The sequence below is a fragment of the Megalops cyprinoides genome, chromosome 12 (genome assembly GCF_013368585.1).
Source record: "Megalops cyprinoides isolate fMegCyp1 chromosome 12, fMegCyp1.pri, whole genome shotgun sequence".
In the NCBI taxonomy this organism is placed as follows: Eukaryota; Metazoa; Chordata; class Actinopteri; order Elopiformes; family Megalopidae; genus Megalops; species Megalops cyprinoides.
The window spans coordinates 8,312,513-8,334,809 of record NC_050594.1 but is presented as its reverse complement, the minus strand read 5'-3'; the positions used below and the strand labels follow the sequence as shown (position 1 = coordinate 8,334,809).

General features: G+C 41.2%; 1 protein-coding gene across 1 annotated transcript in view; it reads left to right on the top strand.

Annotated features, from left to right (window-relative positions):
* Positions 1-4,309: 4,309 nt before the first annotated feature.
* The window catches only part of bach2a (BTB and CNC homology 1, basic leucine zipper transcription factor 2a), a 68,355-nt gene continuing 50,367 nt past the window's right edge, over positions 4,310-22,297 (top strand). The window contains exon 1 of the mRNA XM_036542616.1: positions 4,310-4,568. The gene's annotated coding sequence lies outside the window, so the exon portion shown is untranslated. The remainder of the gene's footprint in view (positions 4,569-22,297) is intronic.

Below are 22,297 nucleotides of genomic sequence, written 5' to 3'. Positions count from 1 at the left end.
GAAAGCTTTACCCATCTCCATCTAGACTCACTCGTGTCCTCACTCAGCATGCCACAGTACCCACCCAGGCACCGGCTGTTATCACCCCTACCACAAACAGAGAACAGCCGTGGAATGATTCAGTCTCTCGAAAGCTGGTCCTTCACCAGCCCCTGCATTTATTTAATGAATGGCTCGTCCATGTTCCTCCCTCTGTGTCCTGGTTATGACTCATTCTGAGAGCAATGCTGTGAATATGTTTACTTTTGTTGGCTAGTTACATAAACTGTTAAAGCACCCAAATATGGATCATGGTATCAGTTTCCACTCTCATTTGTAAACTTTTCATAGTGAATATGTAGAATGTATTCAACTATAGATGTATTTTTACAACACATTCTTCCATACACGCATGAAATTATATGTGACAATGACAGTAATTGATGTATTTTTGAATGTGTGTGGGTTATTTTGACATGTCTAGAACATTTTCCCAAGATACTTGATTTTTGTTTTGGTATGTGATGCTTTTCAGCTGAATGAATTTTGAGCCTCTGTGGGGAATAACGTTAGTGTTTTTTTGGGGTTTTGAGAAAGAGTTGTTTTTGCATAAGGGTCCGCCTTGAAAGTGATGTACATTGGTGAACAAATGGACTGATATATTTTTATCATATTGGAAAAATATGTTTCCTCTGCTAGTTGTTGCTCAACTGTGATGTGGTTACACATAACTAGGTTGCATGAATTTTGTAAAGCAGCTTTGAACATTAAAAAGACAGTGACAAATGACAAAAAAACAATGTTCCTCTAACCTATGATTAAAAAAAAAACATAATACCCTGAAAATTTAATTAGGTCTTGTCGTTTTGTCCTTTGATTCATTACCAGAGGTTACTGGATCTCTGTCTGTGATTGTGCATGAGTGAGAGAGTGAAAGAAAGAGAGAGGGTAATTGAAAAAGTTACCAGCAGATTTGGCTAAAGGTTAGTGAAATGGTTCCCAGTGAGATAAGGAAGAAATTATTTGATTTTTGGGCCAAAACATTATCTTACAAGGCAGGCGGAGGTCTTCACTCTCATGACTGGCCAGCTCTAGTTTTCCTACTCCTCCCCAGAGCTGTCTGTCTCCTCTGTGCTAATCACATGTCAAGAATAGCACATGTTGTTTGTATTAGGTCTGATTAGACTTCCTGACATGTACCCTGTGTTCATCTCCCTGGTGGGTTAGAGGCCCAAGACCCCTCCCCTCCCCTTCCAAAAAAAGTATGCTCTCTGAGCCCCTCCCCTCTCCTTGCCTACCTCAGTTAGCCCCACAAAAGGTCATGGAGTACACGAACAGGACAGGCCTAAGTCGCATTAGCATGCTGCATCGGCTTTTTTGGACCTCAGTGCCATTTATACACACAGTGCTTTCTGAGCTGAGAGAACAAAAAGACTCATCCATCTTTCTCTTATTTTTCACCCTTTCTTTTTTTTTTAAAGGAATAGGAACGGTGACGCGGCATACTGGGAACGGATTCCTGGTTTCCCAATATTAACAGATAAACGGATGGGCTTGTTTGTGTAGCATAATCAGGGAAGGTTGCGTTTCCCCTTTTCCAGGAACACTTCAGTGCCAGGGTGATTGGGAGCGCCATTAGGCTCTGGAGTTTCAAAAGAGGCACTTTCATGCGAATTCATTAGTCTTTTGAAAAAGGTCCTGTCTGGTCTTCTTCTGTGCCTCAGACATCAGTCATCCAAAACATTTAAGATGGATTGTGTGCTGAATGGTAAAAAAACAAGACAAACAGGTCACAAATCATTTATCTTAAAACAATAAGGTATTCTAATAATACCTCTATTATTCAATATTCTGCTAATATATGAATTCTAATAAAGGATAAGGTCATTCTTTTTTATATCTTATGTGATGTTGTATGTATACTTTTTTTTAAAGTATCCAGACTTATATTATCATTTTTGGTGTCATACAGTTTTTTTATTCAAGAGAGAACTATGTCTACCTTACGCTGTCATATTTTAAGAAAATATTCATTGAAAATATTCATTCATCATCTTTTTCTGGGTGGGGAAAAAAGAGGCTGTTTGTTGTCAGTAAACTATGGTAAGACCAAACACAACAGAACATCTTACACTACCTATCAGTGTAATCATATTCCATGTTAATTTCTCAGAGATACACCTGACACATTCCTCAAGCAAACCCAACTATTCCAAAATCTGCGCAAAGATATTCTGGATAAAGGGCAGGAGTATTTTAAGAATGCAACAGGGAAGACATAATAGTTCCCATCACCTTTTACAGGGCCTCATACACCACAGACAAATGCCTTGGTGCCTGGAGCTGAAAGCGCTTTGATATCACTTCCATAACTTAGCTCAGCGGAACAGCAGAGATGCTCCTCTTAAAAGGCGACATTGAGAATGAAGGTTACAGGGATTATCAGGAATCAAACAGGATTCTAAAAGAAGTCTGCAGCATTCAGATAATTTACAACTGCATGCAAGCTCCCTCAGGGTCAAGTTCTACATTAGAAATTTAACATCGCCTGGCTAATGATCTTTTGTAACAATGGCATGTGGGTGTGATCAGAATAGAACTTAGTTACATGGTCACCCCCCCCCTTGCTCATGGCAAGATGGATTTACATAGCATTTTCAGCTATTGCAATGTCTGTCTCTTTGATATTCATAAACCTCTGGGAATTTTAAAGTTTGATGTATATATTAATGCGGTTGTTGGATGTTAGCTATGAATTTGTTATAAAATCACGCAACAGCTGATATAGTCATCGGGCACAGTTTAACTGTATATTCATTTTTTCAAGATACAAATATCCTGTAGTGAGGAAATTTTACTACACCCTTTTCAAAAGGTGAACCATGGGTGACCCTTCATTGACTAGCACTGTTAATCTGTTTCCATCATTTAGATCATGATATTTTTGAAGCCACAAGATAGCTCTTAGAGGCAAATTCCAAACTGACTGTCTGTCATGCATCATGACTGTGCATTGTCTTTATCTGCTTCTAAGTTGCAGCTGAAGTCCGTATTCAGTCTAACAATCTGTTACACTGATACAATCTGTCCCTCACTTTGAGTAACTATTTGAAGCAGCTGTGATTTTGTCTTTAATGTCAACACCTGTTACCACTGTATAAAGCACTTAAAAGCAATCGTTGCGTTTTAGGACACCTTCGGAGAGCCTCTACTGCCCTCTAGAGGTTGTAGGTCACACTGAATTCAAATTGATCAAATCATCTGCAAACAAAGCAAACAAGGTGTTTTGTGTGTATGTGCTTGTATGCGTGTGCATATATCCATATATATGTGACATATACACGCACATGAAATGAATAAAAGACTATGAATAAACTGTGGTGAATGCGCTTAAAACTGGCACTTAAACATATCATCCCTGTCAGTTATGTGAGTGCCAATGTCAGTTCATATGTTCATACATCTGCACTCGCTAAGGATGACTTGTCCTGTCACGTCCTTGTGGGGTGGGGGCGGGGGGTTGGGGGTGCAGGGCAGGGTTGTGTGAATTCATGAATCTGCTGGGACAGCCAAGTTCATCGGGCTAAGTCCATGTGAACCTCGTAACCGTATGAATCAAGATCTAATAAATTGCAGACACTTGACTGTCACCAAAAACTGGCTATGATAAGAGAGAACTATGTTTTTTTCTTATTTTATTTGTACATTTTATGAGTAATCCGTGTAAAAAAATTCATACATTAACTGTGCCTTGAAAGTAGGGTTATTTTCGTTCAGAATGATGTGTAATTATTTTTCCTGTACATACAAAGAACGACTCAGCAATCATAGACATAGTTATATTTTTCTGTTTATTTATCTTTTTTTCATAGATGGGATAGTGACCCGATGCACATCCCAAAGGTCTTATTGTTTATTCAGCTGTGTAACAAACTAAGCTTTGACAGTTCTATGACTTCGATTACGGAAACCGTTCGCTCATGCCGGTTTGAAGATGCGGACGCAGCAAGCACTGATTTTGCGCCAGTTCTGCGCAGAATTGATCCTCGCGAAAAAAAGCTGAGAGAGCACACCTCATTACTCATGGCGCGGGCACTTCTGCTCATAGAGTATTCTCTTCTCCCGCGAGGCTGCTGTAAAGACGGGTGGTTACGCGCTGCGCGCACTCGTTACGGCAATTCACCAACTCCAGATGCGTATATATTTTGGAGTAGGTGCCTCGCCGCGCAGGGCGCCAACGCAATCTGCACCGCGTATTGTTGTGAATGAGGGATAGAATGACGTCAGTGCTCGAATGTCAACAATGTAGCGATTGAGAGTAGGCGTTCCATTAGACTAGAGTAGCAAACAGCGGACACCAGCAGCATGCGGCACTGGACCGACACGCATACAGAACAATAACAACAACAACAATAATAACCACTTTACATTTTTACACAAATTAACATCAGAATAGTGTGTCGAAATACAATATTCCAGCGGCATGGAGGTTTTAAGGAACTCTGGAAGTCGCACGCCATGTGAAAAAAATCTAATTTGGTGAACGCGGAGAAAAAGCTGGATTGCAAGGGAAAAGCGAAAGTTAAAAGGTAAGCGAGTGGCACGAATATATTAACGGGTTTATTGAATAGCGTTAACGCTGCCCTTCTCGACTTTCCTGGTCTTAAATAGCAGTGGTAGCAAAACAGCCAGACGCATGACGGCTTAGCTATGCCGTTAAAAACTAGATGGTGCTTTGGGTGGGCTTTGTAAGTCTCTAAATTCTACAGATTCGCTTTCTAAAATTACAAAAGGCGTCGCGAATGCATGCATGTGCCGGGCATTTGTGTCCCCGGGCAGCGTGCCTTTTTGTATTTTGCTGTGCAGAGTTGGCTTTATTCGCGTTAAGTGTGGATACACTTGGTGTGACTCTTTAAATGTTGGGATTGCACATCCTGTCGCGCGGCCAGTCTGTGGCCGGGCGCTGGGGTTGTGTGTTTTGCATGTTGTTGGATGCAGAGCAGACCAGTCTCGGGGGGAGGTCTTGTTTTCGTTGAGGGAAAAGAAGCTGTCAGTTGCGTCGGCCTTGACCGATCACTCGGCCATGGCTAGGGCAAAGACCCCCCAGGTCGCATTCCCGCCCTCGTATGCGCCCGCACGGCTTTTTTTAGGAAAAAGGGAACGATATTAAATATTATCCCCACATTAATTACGTGAATGAACATCGAAGCCTTCTTTGTGTTTTATATATAACGTTAAAACATAAGCACGTTAAAAATCAGAGATGGATTTGTGTGTTAGCCACCATTGTTCTATACGTACCCGTTGTGTACGATCAAAGCCTTTCTTGTAAGTTGTCAGCGCAAAAAAATGTATATATCGCATTAATTTTATCACGCGAAATGCCGACAGACGTTGAAGATTCGTTGTGCTTGGTACTGCACATAGCTCCACATGCAAATAGTATGGTTAATCGTTATATTACATCCCAAATGTAATACATCCCTATATTCGTTTCGCAAAACATTTGCTTCGCATCATTATCCTTATTTGGAAAAGCAGCTGATATATACCGCGGTACCCCGTACATGTCGGTTTTAAATAGGCTAGAGGTTTTTGTTTTTTGTTTTATTTTTAAAATTGAAACTAATGGAATGTGGTCTTTATCGGAAAATGAAAACAGATGCCTGAGAGTTTTCATTAACTGTTTATAATTCATAATAATTTACATAAGCATATATTCTGCCAGTTAAGGAGACAAAAAAATAATATGATCGTCAGGAAATGTGGTGGCTTTGTATTCCTCTCCATAACCTCTTTGTATCGCTGCGCCGTGAAAACGTTGCCAGCATCAGTATGTTCTTGTCCAGAATTCTGCAGCCATTCTCGATACGTGTGAATGGCAGGAGTGATTCAGGCGGTTATGAATGAGTCTGCAGCTTCGTCCAGAAAGCTTGATGGCGTCTGTTTGTGCAGCATCAACTGACACACACACACACACACATTTTCGTGAACTCGTAAAATTGCAAAGTGCACGCATTAAGCGCGCCTAGGAAGCGATGTGTTCACATTTAATGGGAACCTTTTAAAGGTTCGTTGCCTTGTTTCGATACACTAATGCGATTAAGAGACCACACACGAACAGTACAGCGACTGCTTACCGAAGCCGAAAGCCAAACTGTAACGAAACGGTGCTAGTTTGAAATGCATATGCAAAGAGGGAGCCTATAGCCGACCGCACGCTTAAGAGATTTTTACTCAAAACCGACACAGATGCTATGAAACAGTTTCTTTGTCTCTTCCTGATAATGTAGCTCTCTGCTACGTTAGATTTAGGAACACACACACAGTAGGATTCTGTCAAGGAACGTAAATGACGTGCCTTAATTTTCGGTCATTGTTCACAGCAGCGATGGCGACATCAGGGAGTCGATTTAGCTGTCACAAGAGTTGAAAGCATGCCCCTTCTTCAGCATACGCGGCTATTTTTAAATTATAGTGACATGCTTCTAAAAATAAGTCACCGAATGCTCTTAGCCTGATTGAAAGAAAAGAAAACGAGGACAAAGTAGGATCCGAATAATCGCGTATTTGGGTTTGTGTTTCTTCACTGCGTGGCAAGGGAAGCTCATCATTACACATAATTCAACTACCACCACCCCCACAATTACAAACTACATTTTTTTTTTTTTTGTGAACTGAAGAGTGAGCAAATGGCTAAGAGTCATACAAGAGCACCACAGTGCTTGATGCAAGTTGTGACAATGGTTTCCTGCGGTCAACCACCCAGCTTCACTGGTGAGATAATTTATTGACCAGCAGGCAGGTCAGTGGGTTGAAGAGACGATCTCCCATACAGCCTGATAATCATTGTTCGGAGCTATGCACAATTTCAGCCTTTTACACAATGCATTTTAGTAACTTTTGAAAGTGCATGAATGTGTGGCATATACTTTGTTAGTGCAAGTGCTTTGGCACAATTTAGGTGTAAAGGTGTGTTGCTCTCATAAATTTTCTGTTTTATTCTGGCTTCTCGCTTTCTGAATGTCACTTCTAGCATAGTCTTTTGATGTAATTTGCAAGGTTTTTGTTCAAGAACGTTTATATTTATCAAATATCCAGTATGTGTTTGCTGTGTAACCCAAGTATGACGTATTTGAAGAGGTTTTAGTCATGGTATGGAGCATTTTATGGCAGTCATGTCAATATAAATAAGCTGTGTATTGCGGTACGTGACTTGAACAAGATATCACTCCCTGCTATATCATTAACTCAGCTCACCCTTTCACACTCGGTCTGTTTATGATTTGCTAGGACACACAGCGCTAGGCAGTAACTGTCAGGCGTCAGAAATCGCACTGTCGAGCGCATGGCTTTCAGTCATTGGTCTTTTTAAAGGCGTGGCAAATGCCTGACTCATGCAAATTCCTTGTTGAATCGAGATCTACTGTTTCTTTGTCATACTGTTACAACAAGTTATACAAGAAATTATATATATCAAGAAATATGGATGCATGAAGCAAGACATCCAGAATGCCTCCAATAGCTAAATGATACATTCTGTGGTGATTTAGTAGCCATAGAAACGGCGATACATCTGTCAAGTTTAATTTGATATTGGGAACATTTGCCACTGAGTGCTTCACATGCACAGGATCAACATACAGATGAAGATGCGTGATATACAGATACGGTGCAAGATATGACAGTGGGTTATAGTTCATTATTTTCCTTTGACAGAGACCTCAGAGGCCCCCCCAGAAAAAGGTAGTGTTCCTCCTTCGCTCTGAGTGGCTTCCCCTAGGTATCAGGAGTACTTTTATTGTACCACTAGAAGGCAAAATGACTAATGGGAGGAGTAATGGGAGGTCAGCCTTGTTCTTAGTTCTGCTGTTGTGCACATTGGCCACATGGCCCAGTGGCGAGCAAACTGGACTTGTAATCACCATGATGTTCTAACTTTCACTAAGCATCTTTCACTAAGCATTGAATTGATTTTCCTGTTAAATTCCTTTGCCGTGGGAAGGTGTCTGATTTGTTTGGGCTTCACATCAGACCAGATATACACACTCCGAGCACAGATAGGGTTGCATACAATTTCTGATGTTGAATGTTGAAAGGCTGCTAAGGTTGTGGTCACATAAGGACTGTTACTATGAAGTCAACTTCAATTATTCTTGTGTCTTTTGGACTTGGTGGCATAAGTGGTGAACAACTGTAGGTTGCTTCAAAGGGGCAGATTGCTTCAGTGCAAAATCCTGTTGCAAACAAAGAAATGGCAGCCCACGGGATTGTTAAAAATTAAGCAACAACGCATCTTTTGTTTTTGTTTATACTAAGAAGTTGGAATCACTGCAGTTCCCTTGCGTTTGATTTCTTTCCTCCACTGAGAACAGCAGACAATCAATGTCAAATTATAATGTGTCCTGCCGGGTTGGGCTACACATTGTACTGAACATTAAATAAACAATAAGTGGTTAGACATTGACTTTGACATATATGTTGTATAAGGGAGATAGCTCATGGATGCAGTCAGATTAAACTTTGTTTGTATATTTAACACAAGAATTATTTAGAAGTTAAATCAACTTTTATCTCTGAGTATATAATAGTATATAATAATAATAAATAAACATGCCCCAGTATAACCATACTGTATGAAAAAAATGTATGCAACCCAAAAGGAATTGGTGATGAGGGGAAAGTACTGTTAATTAGTTGTAGGACAGTCCTAACACCTTTTAAGTATGTATAAAGAGGCTTGCTGCTTCATGGGATTTTGAAATGGCATTAATCACACATCTGCTACAATATCCTCACTGGTATTTGTCAAGACTTGTGTCAAATGATTGAGAAATGTTGACTTCATCAAACTCGCATTACCTGTCTTGTCCTCGACAGTGTTTGGGTAGAAAGAGCACACCTTTCAGGTAACCTTAGGTAAAAGCATCAGGCAATTTGGTGGCATATTAGTTACTGTTTCCCTTCAAATGAGATTCTTCCGGCAATTGAATAGGATTGCCCAGAGCAAAAATATGATCCATGCCATCATGTAAGTGATAAAAGGGTATTAAATGAAATCTCATCACCTTTTCTTTTTTAGCAGGTTTTCTTATTCCGGCTGTGACAGACCTCTTTATGTGAAAAATGACGGAAGAGGCAGGATGACTGTTTTTTTTCTGGTGGTTTAATTGATTATTTGCAGAAGTCTTTTTCACTGGAAATGGCCCTGCCTGTGAAAGTTGACACACCAAACTGGAGTATCAAAACATGTTCTCATCGTTCTACCACGTCAGCACAAAGGCATGCCTGACTCCACTTCAGCAAGTGTGAGGCATGCACTGCAGCAGAGACAAGATCCTGACTGGAGACCTCGGCCCTCCTCGTTTTCTCTGGGATTGGCTGAATTGCCTAAATTACCGCGGCAACATTGCACCTGTGTTATCGCCTCTGTTGTAAAATCGGGTGGGGCTATTGCAGGTATTCAAGTTCCCTCTCCAGTTTTCAGAACATGCACAAACTGTAAAGAACTGGGGTGTGCTCTTGGTGTTGTGTCCAGTGGGTAGATTTCAGGTTCCCCCTGATGTGGTCACAGCCACAATTTTTGTGTCGTCACAAGATGACTGACAAATACATCACAACATGTGTGTGTCCTTTACCAGCCACAGGCTGGGCCACGAAACTCTGGTAGTCCCGATGAATGCAGAGCTGCCGTGTCCAGCTCTGAATGCACAGGGGTCTTACGAAACCCATCAGCTTATTACCAGGAGCCTGCGCGGGGAGATAACGATCATTAGTAACTCATTACAAGGAGCTTCATTTCTTTTTAATGTTGTAAAAGGTTCAACGCCAAGCTCCTACCCGGTTCCTCAAATGAAGTGGGAGATATCAGCGGTGTTTATGGCCGTGCACAGATATATCAAAGCCCTCCGCTATGTTAGGAGGCTGAATGGTCTTTTACTTCCAGCTGTAATAAAAGGATAACATAAAAATGATAAGTTATGCAATCTGCTCTGGACAAGAGTCTGCTAAGCAAAACATTACCTAATGTCTGTGTATTGTATGTTAAGATGACTTGTGGAAACTTAACACGTCTTCGTGTTTGTTGGGATGAACTGGTGCTGACAAGCTGCTCCTCCATTCCATTCATGCATTTTAGGGAATGAACTGAAACTTAATTCATGAATTAAAAATCACTCAGCATTTCTATGTGGATTTCCCAACTGATGAGTTGAAATTCAGTTAATTTATTGAATTGAGCCCAGCTCTGTATGGCATTTTAGTTTATTTCAGGATAGACATGTGACAGACATCTGTGTCTGCATGAGAAGAATAGAGTTAAGAAGAAAATAATTTTTAAATTACGCAGTGGTTCCCTTTTGAATAGTAGTAGTTGAAGTTGAAGTTAAAATAATAAATGCAAAGTCCCTCAAGTTAATCTCAAATTAATCCCATTACACTCTGTGAATATATATATGTTTGCATTATGCTTTACTACACCATATTTTCCTTAGTTGGGTCCACCACTTCCTCTTCTTTTTCGTCTGTTTTAAATGTTTGTCAGTTGTTCCTGCAAACCTCACCATGATGGGACCCCTCCATTAATTTCATCCTGATGAATTAAGGGAAGGAACGAAATGGGGAGCATTGTGAGGTGGCAGCATGCCATTGGATATCTTTACGGCACCCCCCCCTTCCCAGTACACATAGCTGAAAGACCGTGTTAAACAGGGTGCAGCTGGCATTTGGACACGGTGTTCCCCTCTCTAAAAGACCTCCTGGCCCAATGACAGGTCTCCACCAGGGCCCTCTGAAAACAGCACTGACAGGCCAGCAGAATGCCAATGAGTCCACGACATTATGCTCAATCTCAAGTGCCCCTTGTAGTAGCAGTGGAGTACTGTAACCCTTAATCCGGGTGAGACAAGACTTGGGCAGTAATGTTTCTGGAGAATTCCCATGGCTTTCCCCATAAAAGCCAAATGAAAATAGTCCCAAAAATTAAAATTAGCTAATTAATTGCATAATACCACCTGACACGTTCTGATTCCTCACTGTTGTCTTGCATACATGTTTTTTTTTTAATTTGAGAACAGCTACTGAATTTTGGTCAGCTGACTTGGCCTTGGTATAGTGAACCCAGAAAATTTATGAATTGCGCTTTAGTGAGGCTCGGCCCTCTTGCACAGGTGACATGCAACCATGGTGATAAGAGAAAGCAGCGTGCTGAGCGTTGGGATGACAAGAATGACATTTCATGGTCCGACAGTACAAAATGAGATGCAGTGGGGGTTGGGGCTTCAGGGGCACTAAAGAGCAGGTATGAGCATAATTTCAGCACTGAACCTGGTGTAAAACAAGAGCAGTGAGGAGCAGTGTTGAATAATAGCTACAGGACATGGGGACTATGGCCAGAGAGCTGCAGGTTTGAATTGTTGATGGGACTCGGCTGTTGTACTCTTGAGGAAAATGTGACAAAAAATTGAAACATTAAGTAATTTGTATGAAGCACAGCATTTTGTATTGTCTGTAGCAGGTGGATTACCTGAGGCACAGGAAACATAGTTTGTGCCATGAGATAACAAGGGGTGCAGAGTACACAGGATTCAGTATTTTAAACTTACCCAGAATGCACGTGTTTTTGCCATTTCTTGCTTTCCAGACACAGGATACAATTCATGAAAAAAGAGAACTTATGTCTCTTGAATTTACAGTTATTTAAAGATGGTGTTTACTTCAGTGTACTACACTCCGCAGAGTTGCATGATCTTTGTGGTTGAAAACCCAATCATACGACTATACATGCCAAAATGGCCTCCAAAAGGCTGGTTGCCATGGGAACAATGCAGAACAGGGAAAATGTTGGCAATGGAAAACAGGAGTCTTAGAGAAAATAGTGGGTGGAGTGAAAGTGTGAAAAATCAGAACAAAAAAATGCACTTGAGCAAAGTATATACTGGAAAAAAACACCTTGATTGGAAAACGGACGTATTTCTGAATCATTCCTAACCAGCACTGGCTAAACATCTTGTAACGTCACAAATTTTAGAAACTGAAAATGTGAAAAATACATAACATTTTGAATCTAAATTTATTTATTTTTTATTTTTTGCAAACCAATCATATAAAAATGAAAGGAATCTCACCTCTTTGAGTGTGGGGGGAAATCTCAAAATTGTATTTCTTAAATTGTAAGAACTGTTTGAAGAACTGTAAAACAAAGATATGAATCTGTATTATAACTGTGCAATAACAGTAATTTTGTATTTTGCTCAAAAATGTCTTTTACATGACCACTGACCAGAGAGACCCCACTGGTTCTCTACTACATACATGAGTAGTCATTCCACCTCCATCACAGTGTCAGAAAAACAGAAGCCTTTCACTTCATAGCTATTCCTTCCTAGTCCTTTTCAGTATACCTTGAACTAGGTTAGCTCACAGTATAGCTAGAGCCAAGCAGGCTCAGTGTTGGGTTTTGTCTTATTTTCTTTGAGAGGGACTGATTCCATTGACTCCCTGAGTCTGTGTCCAAAATGTAGCCCTGACGTAGATTATCATTGTTTGTTTCATGCACACAAGAACCCTGCAGAATGTTCAGAAAGTCTAAATGAAAGCTGATGGATGTATTCCCCCATAAGTGTTTTTTCACCAGACTAAAGCAGGGGGTGAGCGAGAGTGATCACTCACTCACTTGCTCCGCCACTTAAGCACTCAAACCTCGCACATTAATGGGCTCACTTAGTCATTTGCTTACTCAATCACTCATTCAAACTTGCTCACTGACCGAATTTCTCGCCTCCCTCCACTCACATGTTGGGTATCCAGTGTTCTGCCTCAAAGCTTGTCTGACTGGTCTGAGGTCAGTGGTGTGTCTGCCTGTGAGTTAGCAAGATGTAGAGAGCCATGTACCCATGTCCACGTCGATAAACGCTGTTTGTCCCTCCTTCAGTGCTGGTATGTGGCAGCTAGTACAAATCAGACATTCAGAAAATAAAGCTTTCATTCCAAGAAAAACATGTAACAGGGTTTAATCTTGTTATAGACCATCTAGGCTAATTCCATGGGAAAATACACTCTGAGGAAAGTCAGTTTAGGTGTGTATGGCTATGCATATGGCTTTTCTGAGGTCAGTCAGCTCTGATTGCTCAAACGAATCACTCTGATGAGAAAAATCACCTGTTTGTTCCACTTACTTAATTTCACTAACCCACTTGATGTCATGTATTTTCATCTGTCAGCTAAGGCTATTTCAAGTGACATTGTACATGTTAAATGAATAGTGAATTAATGGTGAACTTCCACTGCAGAAGATGACGTCACCCCATGTTCTTTAACTCAGCAAGTCAGTTGTGTATATTGTTGCATCATGGTTACATTGAAGATGGCAGTCTGAACCCCTTAGTAGACATGCTTCTGCCACACCTCTCAGATCTCAAAGTGAGTCCCCTTGCAATGCAAGAACAGAGGCGATCAACTTGACACACACCGAGTATAAACCACAGTTGTTTTATGTACGTGATTGAAGTCAGCTTTGGAAAATCTGAGACACCTGTTTTTTCAATAATTGGGTTAAGCTGTTTTTTTTCTTTTTCAACTGCCTCTTGACTTTAGGGGGGAAAAAAAACATCCATAACTTGACACTGAAAAACAATGGCTTTGTGAACTTAGCCTACTCTTGAGAGCACAACTAATGGTGTGTGAAAAATAAAGATGAATGGCCAAAATGATGTACTATCAATTAACATTTTATAGTTTGGATTTTATGAGTAAAAAAAATCTGAAAGTGTAATTCCTTAAATAAATACCCCGTGCAATAATCAGATGATCGCAGCCTAGTTACATAATTTGTGTCTCCATGTTTCATAATGTAGTAACTAGGCTATGTCGCTGTGTGAAGGAAAGGAACTGGAAGGCTGAATTTTAAAAGCCAGTGTCGCCATCAAATGCCTCATTCATGTACAGATGACAGCTTTTTTTTTTTTTTCAGAAAAAGGAGATGTTTTCTTCTTGCACTCTGACTTGCTCAGCTACAGGAATGGAGCCCATGACTCCGCAGCTGTAATTGCAAACAGCAGCATTGAAGCTGCCTGAATATTTGGAATCTCAGGTCTCTTTCACTTCTGTCGTTTCCTGCCAAATGCCTATCCCCCTCCCCCCTCTCTCTCTTTTTTTTTCGCGGAATGTTTAAATTAAACGGGGAAGTGGAGCGGCGCTCACTCAAGCCCACAAAAGTGGATGTTATTTAAACCAGTCGGCAGATTCCTGGTAGAGGGAGCAGTAAGGAGTGAGATCATTGTTTTGAACCGAGAGGAAGCCATGGAACTGGAATGAACCCGAGGCGGAGTTTTTGTTGTCCGTCTGCCAGCACCGCTCGGCAGCGCACACGCTGAACTCCCATGATTTCGGCCAGCGTTCCGGAGATAGTGCAGGCGGTGGCCAAGGTCATTTCTTCTCGTAGGCTGGTTTATTTCCCCAGTACGCATCAGAACGACTTGTAGCAGACATCAATCTTGATGTGTGTGAGAGCAGCCACCAGCTCGCCTTATGAACAACAGTTTCCTTTAATAATCTTTGGCGAGAATCTCCTCCGTGTTGTACAGTATGCATTTGATGACTTTTGAGATTGGCTTTAACAGTCTTGGATAACGTATCATAATAATAAAAAAAAGAGACAAGCATAGTTCTGAAGTGAATTGTGCCCTGAGTAAGTTAAGTTCTATGTAGCATGGTCCAACATTTCTTCAGAATAAATAAAAGTGAAATATGCTCTTGGACTTTTGGTGGGCCCTACATTTTTACAGTATCCAGGGTGACTCGTATTTTCAACTTTTGAATGCTACACTTACTATGCTACAAGCATTGAGGTACCTGGATGTGTCCGGAATGTTATGATGACACAAGATTACTTGGTAAACGGTTACGCACCTCCTCTTCCACATCCTGTTTCTTCTTATTGAAAATGTAGACCATATGGGGTGTCTTCCTGGAATAAAGTAACGTCACTACACTACACTGATAAAGGCTTATTCAGATGAAATGGATACTAACGAGACTGTTGCTCTAAAGTAAGCATCACGTCAGATTTTGTTTACTAAAGATCGACCAATCCTTACAAGTTAAAAATTCAGATCAAATCATGTATTCTTGAAAAAGGAATCTCTCTGCTGGGAAACACTGTAATAAGTATATAAAATGCCACTGGGCTTTTTTATTCTTTTACCCTTTCTAGTGGCCATTTTAGAAATAAACATTGACCTGTTCAGCTGGACCTCATAGATTCTTGGTTGATTTTTTCTCATTTAACCTTAAATTATCTACATCTTTTCCACTACCTTTGAAAGTCATTTCTTTTAGACTGAACTGATTTATTGATAGATACACCCTTTGTCATATCTCAGCATCGATGAGCTTGTTTTCAGTTCATCGTGGAGCTTCACTTCACTTCATTTTTAAAAAGATCGCCCCCTCTGTAGTCTGTGTCAGCGTGTACAATATGTGACTGAACACTGGGTGACGTAGGCATTAATGCTGGAAAAATTCAGTTCAGTTTTTTGGCCAGTGATTTGTTCAGTGGTGCTGAACGTGGTTGATGCTAAATTCAAGGTGCAACATTGCTCCCACATTGCGCTTGTTGATAGTGTGTGGTCGGCTGTTCTCTCCTACATCTGCATCGTTTGCCACCTCGCTCTGCTTCCTGTTTTTCTTGACTGTGTCGTTTTATTATTATTGTGCATTTCAGAAGTCTTCGTAACCCTTACTGTGGGATTTGCACCGTTGATTTCACCGTGGTCCTCCATTTTCCTCGTCCATTTGGACGAAACGGGCACAATAAAATTAGGGAAAAAGGAAGGGGGAGATCGATCATGGGTGGAGTGGCTAAACGAAAGTAAGAATTTTATATAGAGGTGGCAGCAGGAGTTCTAGTGTGTGTTTGGGGGGGGGGGGGGGTTGGGTTTGTGTCATGTGACACACTTACAGGTGGTGGTGGGGCGGGGGGGGGCTGGGGGGGCAGGTGTTGAGGCGTAGCGCCCACTTCCTGTGTCACATGCTGTGGTTCTGGGTGACTCATTGTCCCTTTACACGGCTCTGAAATCAACAGGAATCGCCTTGGTGGCTTTTTTGCAGTTTCAGACCTGCCTCTTTATCTTAGGTGGCGACACCACGGTTCACGGTGCCCTGCTCTCCTTCTTCGTCTTTGTCTCTCGACTCATTTGTGCCACAGAACGACAGCTACAGCTTCTAATACACACCACACACAGAGAGTCCCAACTTCCTAGCATTTTCTTAGTCAACTATAACCAGATATGATCCATGATAATCAACCATACAAGCCTGTCTTACTGTGCTTTGGCTGCCTGTTGACAGTGCCACAGCATCTTTTATGTCTTATTTTCCCATCTGTATATGTAGGTTGCACCTTTTTTTTCCCCTTTATGTCTCACACTTGACTCAGATTGCCAGAATCTTCGCAAAACTCCTTCTTTTTCTTCTTCAGACATGTTCATAAACAGTCAGACAGCTATTATTTGCATGCTGGGTGACACAAATATGTCAACTCTGAGATGACTCAATTAAAGGAAAAAACAGGACTAACAGAAGGAATGGCACCATGCCTCTCAGAGATGATGACTGCAAAATGTTAATTGGGCTGTGCCGTCAGATATGCTGAACATAAAGTATGCATTGACACATTATACAGCCACTGACATGAAAGGCAACTGGAAAGTACTGTATTTATAAGAAAACAAACCCAGGGAAAGTGTCTGATTGGACATACTGTGTATTTGTCAATCAGCCTTGTGGGAGCTGTTGACTTGGTGTGTGATTGGTATGTCCTACTATGCACTTTCCATGGGGTCTGTTTTCAAATTCTCCCTATCTGTCAGAGGTCGTTACATTTAATTTCGAGCCCCAGTTAGGTGTACATTGACAGCTGTGATGTGTGCTACTGATCAGCTGAGGAGCAAAGGACACTTGCGTTTATACAGAGACAGTGTACATCAGCACTGTTGTCTGCCATTTTGATATTCAGTAATGTATCATGCCTTAAGTGTTACATCTGGCTAAAGCTGGTCTGGCCTCATGAGGTGCGAATGGTACCACCCCAGTCTCAGGTATGTACATTATCCACAGAATGGACAAGCCTGCTCTTCAACTGCAGTAAATTGCTGGATGGTTTGACATCGTAGGCAAGGGTCTGAAAGTATGTTAGAATACAATAAATACAAGATGCTGTTACTTTGTTGGAGTTCACTTTGAGCTTTTATTCTGAAGAATCACAATGGAATATTCATTAATTCACACATATCTGATGCATGAAAATTAAATGTGCACACTTCACAGACAGGACCCTTGTCTGAATTTTATAAGTAGGTTTTCAACTGTGACCAACCACTGCTTAACACAAGATTGCTGTGAACAACAGATATATTTAGAGATTTATATTTAGAGAACAATAGATATATATAGAGATTTGACTTATTTCTTATTTCAAAGTACAACATCTGAAAAAGCATACTCTGGTTGATGGGTTTTTGTTTTTTTGTTGGGAGGTGAGGCCGTTAAGGTAAATGGGGTGGAATACTGATTCACACTTCAATGCCAGCACACTTATTTGCAGATTTAAACCCTCCGTCAACAAATGGCAAGTGGTGGAATGTGTTCACTGTTAATTTGAGTGCAGACCTCTCTTTGCGGCACTTGATACAACAACAAGTGCACTCACTGAAGCGATCGCCGTCGATAAAGAGGGAGGATAGATTTTCCTGAGTGTTCGCCCAGCTGGATGTTTAACAGGATTCATATGTCAAGTCTTTCATATACGAGGCAGTGGTTTTGTCTAATGGGAAAAGAAGCAAGCAGCCTGCTCTATGACTAGCCTGATAAGTGAGGGCTTTTAAATTTGATGATTCACTTTCTAGACTTACTGGCGACTTGTGATGCTGGTGATTCAGAGCCCTACTTGGTGTGAAATCCATTTGTATGGCAGGAGTAACTGGGGTGAAATGCTTGGCATAACGTTACAACAGATTTGTGTACAAACCTATGACCCTCTGGTACCCTCAGAGTGCAGCTGCTCAGCGATTCTCCACCTAACGGTTTGGTAAGGTCCTGTGGAATTACACCTGCTTTCTGTGATAGTATTTGCTTGAAAACAACGCAAAATATCACAAGACTGTATTCAATGATCTACATGTGCTTTCTTTCTACCAGCAAGGGGTTGTTGGACATGCCCAAGAACAGGCATAGCTGTTTTGCAAAAGGTGTTCACTGCCAACATAATCCTTTTCAGGTTGGCGCCTCTGAATAGATAAAATTTTCACGAAAAGTGTTTATTGCAAGATTTAATGTTAAATATTCTTAAATATGCTTGAGATAGATTACAGTAAGAAGACAACAGAGACCATTTCCAAAATATTTGTGATGTTCAAAATGGGTGTGAAGCTGTAATATTTATTACCAGTGCAATTCTGTTTAGGCTAGTGCTTCTTAATAAAAACAAGTCTGTGTATTACCGGTAACTTTCTCCTAAATCTGTCATTGATGTTATACTAAAAATGTTTAGTGTGAAATGAACTGTAACAAAGCTTACGAGAGTACAGTATGGCTGAAATGTAAATGTTAATTTAACAGTGAAGGTTTTGCTGTATACCTAGAGCTGGTGGCGATCCTAATTCTCAGTATTAGAAATTCTGAGTAAGTTGGAAAATATGCTGGATTTAGACTTTCATGTTTCAGGACTGGAGGCTGTGCCAAAGGGCACCAAGGACAGGAATCTTCGTAAAGTTCTAATGGGTGTTGTATACAGTTTGGGGGGGTTGGGTGGTGGGGTGGTGATAAACATATTCCTTAAGATGAAGAGATAGTTTTAACACAGTAATGCATTTTTATCATATGATTTAAAGTTAGAAGGAATCCATAGTTAGAATTAAGCACTTACATGCATTCTATGTTTTCAGTGTTACAGTTATTGAGAAGTGTATATTTCTGACAGAAGGTTGCACATTGATTCAAAGTTGAATGGCCCTCCCCCAGCTGAAATCTATAATATGCTCATGAAATCTGATATTAAAGATAAATTTAATTTAATTATTTTCTGGAAAAAAAAAAACTGGTTGTACACAAATAGTGATTACACTTGCAGAAGGTCAAAATCTTAAAGTGGTTTGCGCAGACTAAACCTTGAGTGTGACAGTCAAATCCTATCAGTCTCACGTGTAGACAGTAAGTACATTAAGTCAGAAGCAATATCCATCCATCCTGGCTAGACTGAAGCACAAAGAACGACTCTGTGTGAACTATTAGTCTCACGGTTTCCGTTGTGGCTTAGGGTTAAGATGTTAGCGAATGCTGTTATGATCGTAAAGCTGCGTGTCTGAACCCAGTCAACGGGGGTCTGACCTCATAAGGACCTTATCAGGCCTTTCGCTGACAGAAAGTCAACTGTTGAGACCGACCACAGTCACGTCGGCACGTGGGCATCGATCAGCGAAGCAACCGAGCGATCAATTAACTTACATTTGCTGTAGCACTCTTTACAGTTAGCTTGTCATGCAGCACTTTCCAGTGTAGTAGTCCCAGAGGGGGTAAAAAAAATAAATAAATCTGTGACTTGGCAAGACACTTCCTACCATAGAGGACGTTTGGAAAGCTATGGGTCTTACGGCATGTCTGCCTGTCCCATTGGGCAGAGGGTGAAAGAGTCTTTTGTTTCTGTCACTATGGGCACCCTGCGAGAAGGGGGATTTTTTTACACACCTTTGAATTTCCATGCAGGGCAGTGCGTGCTTACAGCTGATGTTTCTGTAATAAAATCTATGGGACTGTGTGTGACAAAGTAAGCCGTCCGTTTCTGTTTTGAGAGCAGCACCCACACCTCGTTACATTCACAGATTTGTTAATTTGGCAGATACTCTTATCCAGACCAAAAAGCGTAAAGGCAGGCATTCCAAAATGCCTATGTGTAGATACAGAGTATGAAAATAAAATGTTTTAATCATGAGTAGATGCTACTTCATAATTTGCTCCTCAGAAATAGATGCAATACTCACTATCTTTCAGAAACCAGTACAAGTGTATTGACAAGAAGAAATTATGGGATCTATCTGTTTTCAGTAGCTTTTGCTGCTTGGGCCTCCTCCTTAGAGCACCTCAAAACTAACACAGTATTAGCAACTAGTCCTGAAAGGCTGAAATTCTTAGATGAATTCTTACAGTACGATTCAAGTCCAAGTTTGACATGGTATAATTTGTAGTTCAGTTTAGTTTAGTCGTTTGTGCCTTTAGTCTAGAGCATGTCTAGCACCGTCAGCCCTAGTTTTGAACACACTGCAGGTCTCTGCCTCTTATGCTATTTCATACATTCATAACTCATGGAGTGAAAGAATTCCGAGAGTCAGTGTGAAATGCTAAGTTACATTATTTGTCATCTTTCAAAATATTTTCTGGGGTGAACCTTTCCTGGTGTCTGTCTCTGGCACGTTCTGCCGTATGGCTCTGTGCTCGTGTGCAGTGAGTTTTAATGTTAGAGTGCAGAGTTAATTAAGATCACCTCGACGGCATGACTCGCGTTAGTCTTGCTTATTACACTGCTTCTTTGGCTAATTCCCGTGGAAATCCACTGGCTTTCGTAGGCTTTCCTCTGTCTTTATTACAAAACGCGCTCGGGTCCCCCCCCGCAGACGGCCATGGTTCATCACAGAGGCGTCGTCCTCGTGTAACATGAGGCCCGGGAAATCCCGAGAAACCAGCGGACTCTCAGCGCCTTTGGCTCAGGGAGCCAAACAAACGCGAAGGACTCGCTGTCCTGAAGGAGGCCGGTTTATTTATCCAGCTTTGCCGCATACTTCACAGCTCGTTGTGTTGAATAATAGGGAGGGAGGGGGAGAAAACAAACTTCTTTGCATTTCTTGGAACAGCCGAGACGGAGGGATTTCGGTGGGAGTTTTTATAGAGTTTTTTTTTTCCCTTTCAGAAAAGGCTCCCAGGGCTCTGTTGGTAGCTGAACACACTGTCACAATACCACACATCTGAGGAAACTGCGCCCTACTTAATGCCCTAGGAATGAAAACAATATAAGCTGTTGTTTCATATCAACTTTCGGATGCCCCAGCCACTCTGTGCATGGTTGAGTCTCGTGAAAACACAATGCAGCTGTCTTTGCAACAGCAAAAAGAACACCGCTTCCTGGAAAGTGGGAAAATTGGAATATTTGTGCAAGTGATTAAGTAAACAAAATGGGCTGAGCACATGAGACGTGTTTGACTCCATTGGGGAATGTTTGTTGGCATATTTTACAATGTGCACTAAATGAACCAAAAGGGGGAGTAGAGGAGAAGATAATACTTGTAACAATGATAATGGTTGCTAAAAATACAAATTTAACATTGTGTTCAATAAGCTGTGGAAAAAAAAGGCACAGAAAACTACAGACACCTTTTTACAAAAATATATATTTCGTTTTCTGCTGCTAGCTGCTAGTTCTGCTGTAGACTTCATTAATGAGCAAACATCAACACTTCAGCAGTTAGTCTTTGTGAAACGAGACTTGACATAAGATGATTATAAACAACAACAAAAAAACCAACATCGGAAAATAGCTAAAAGCATCTTATTCTGAATGTGGAATTTTTGGTCTCACTATTCTTTCAATGAATGAATGAAGTGGTCCATATCCCCCAACTCCCCAGCTTCAAACCAGCCCTCCTCCAAACTCCACACTCACCATAACGGTGCAGTGCATTCCTGTCTAATTACAGTGGTTGCTCCTGGGAAATTTTGGCAGTGGAGTTTGACTGAAGAGCGTCTAGATGGGGGTGCTTGTAAGGGCTGGCCCAAGGGCAGTGTGAAAATTGCTCTCCTAGCAGATAAGGTTGAGAGTAAAGGTGCGAGTGCTGAACTGGGATCAGTGCCTGTGGCTCGGACAGAGATGGATCCCAGTTAAATGCTCCTTAGCACTTTTTGTCCCTGTCGCTGGCTGTGCCATCTCTGCTCAGGGAGGGCTGCTGTTCTGGAGAGTGCCGATAGGAACCAGATGACTGACTGGAACACCCGCGTTGATCTCTCAGGGCGCGAAACATGTGGTAAACGGCCAAGAAATATTTTAAAGGAAATCCTGTGTGCCAAGGAGCTGCTCATTGCAAAACAGCACGCCGCCATCTCTAAGCCTGTGCCAAGGCAAGCTGCTGTCTGTTACACACAAAACGGCAAGAGTTTGCTGATTGGTGGGCAGCTCATGGATTTTGGTTGATTTCTATTTTTTTTTTTGTTTATCTTGCCCCACACCTCATCCCCCAGGGGGGTAAACTTACAATTTTTGGCATTGTTTAGTGTAGAT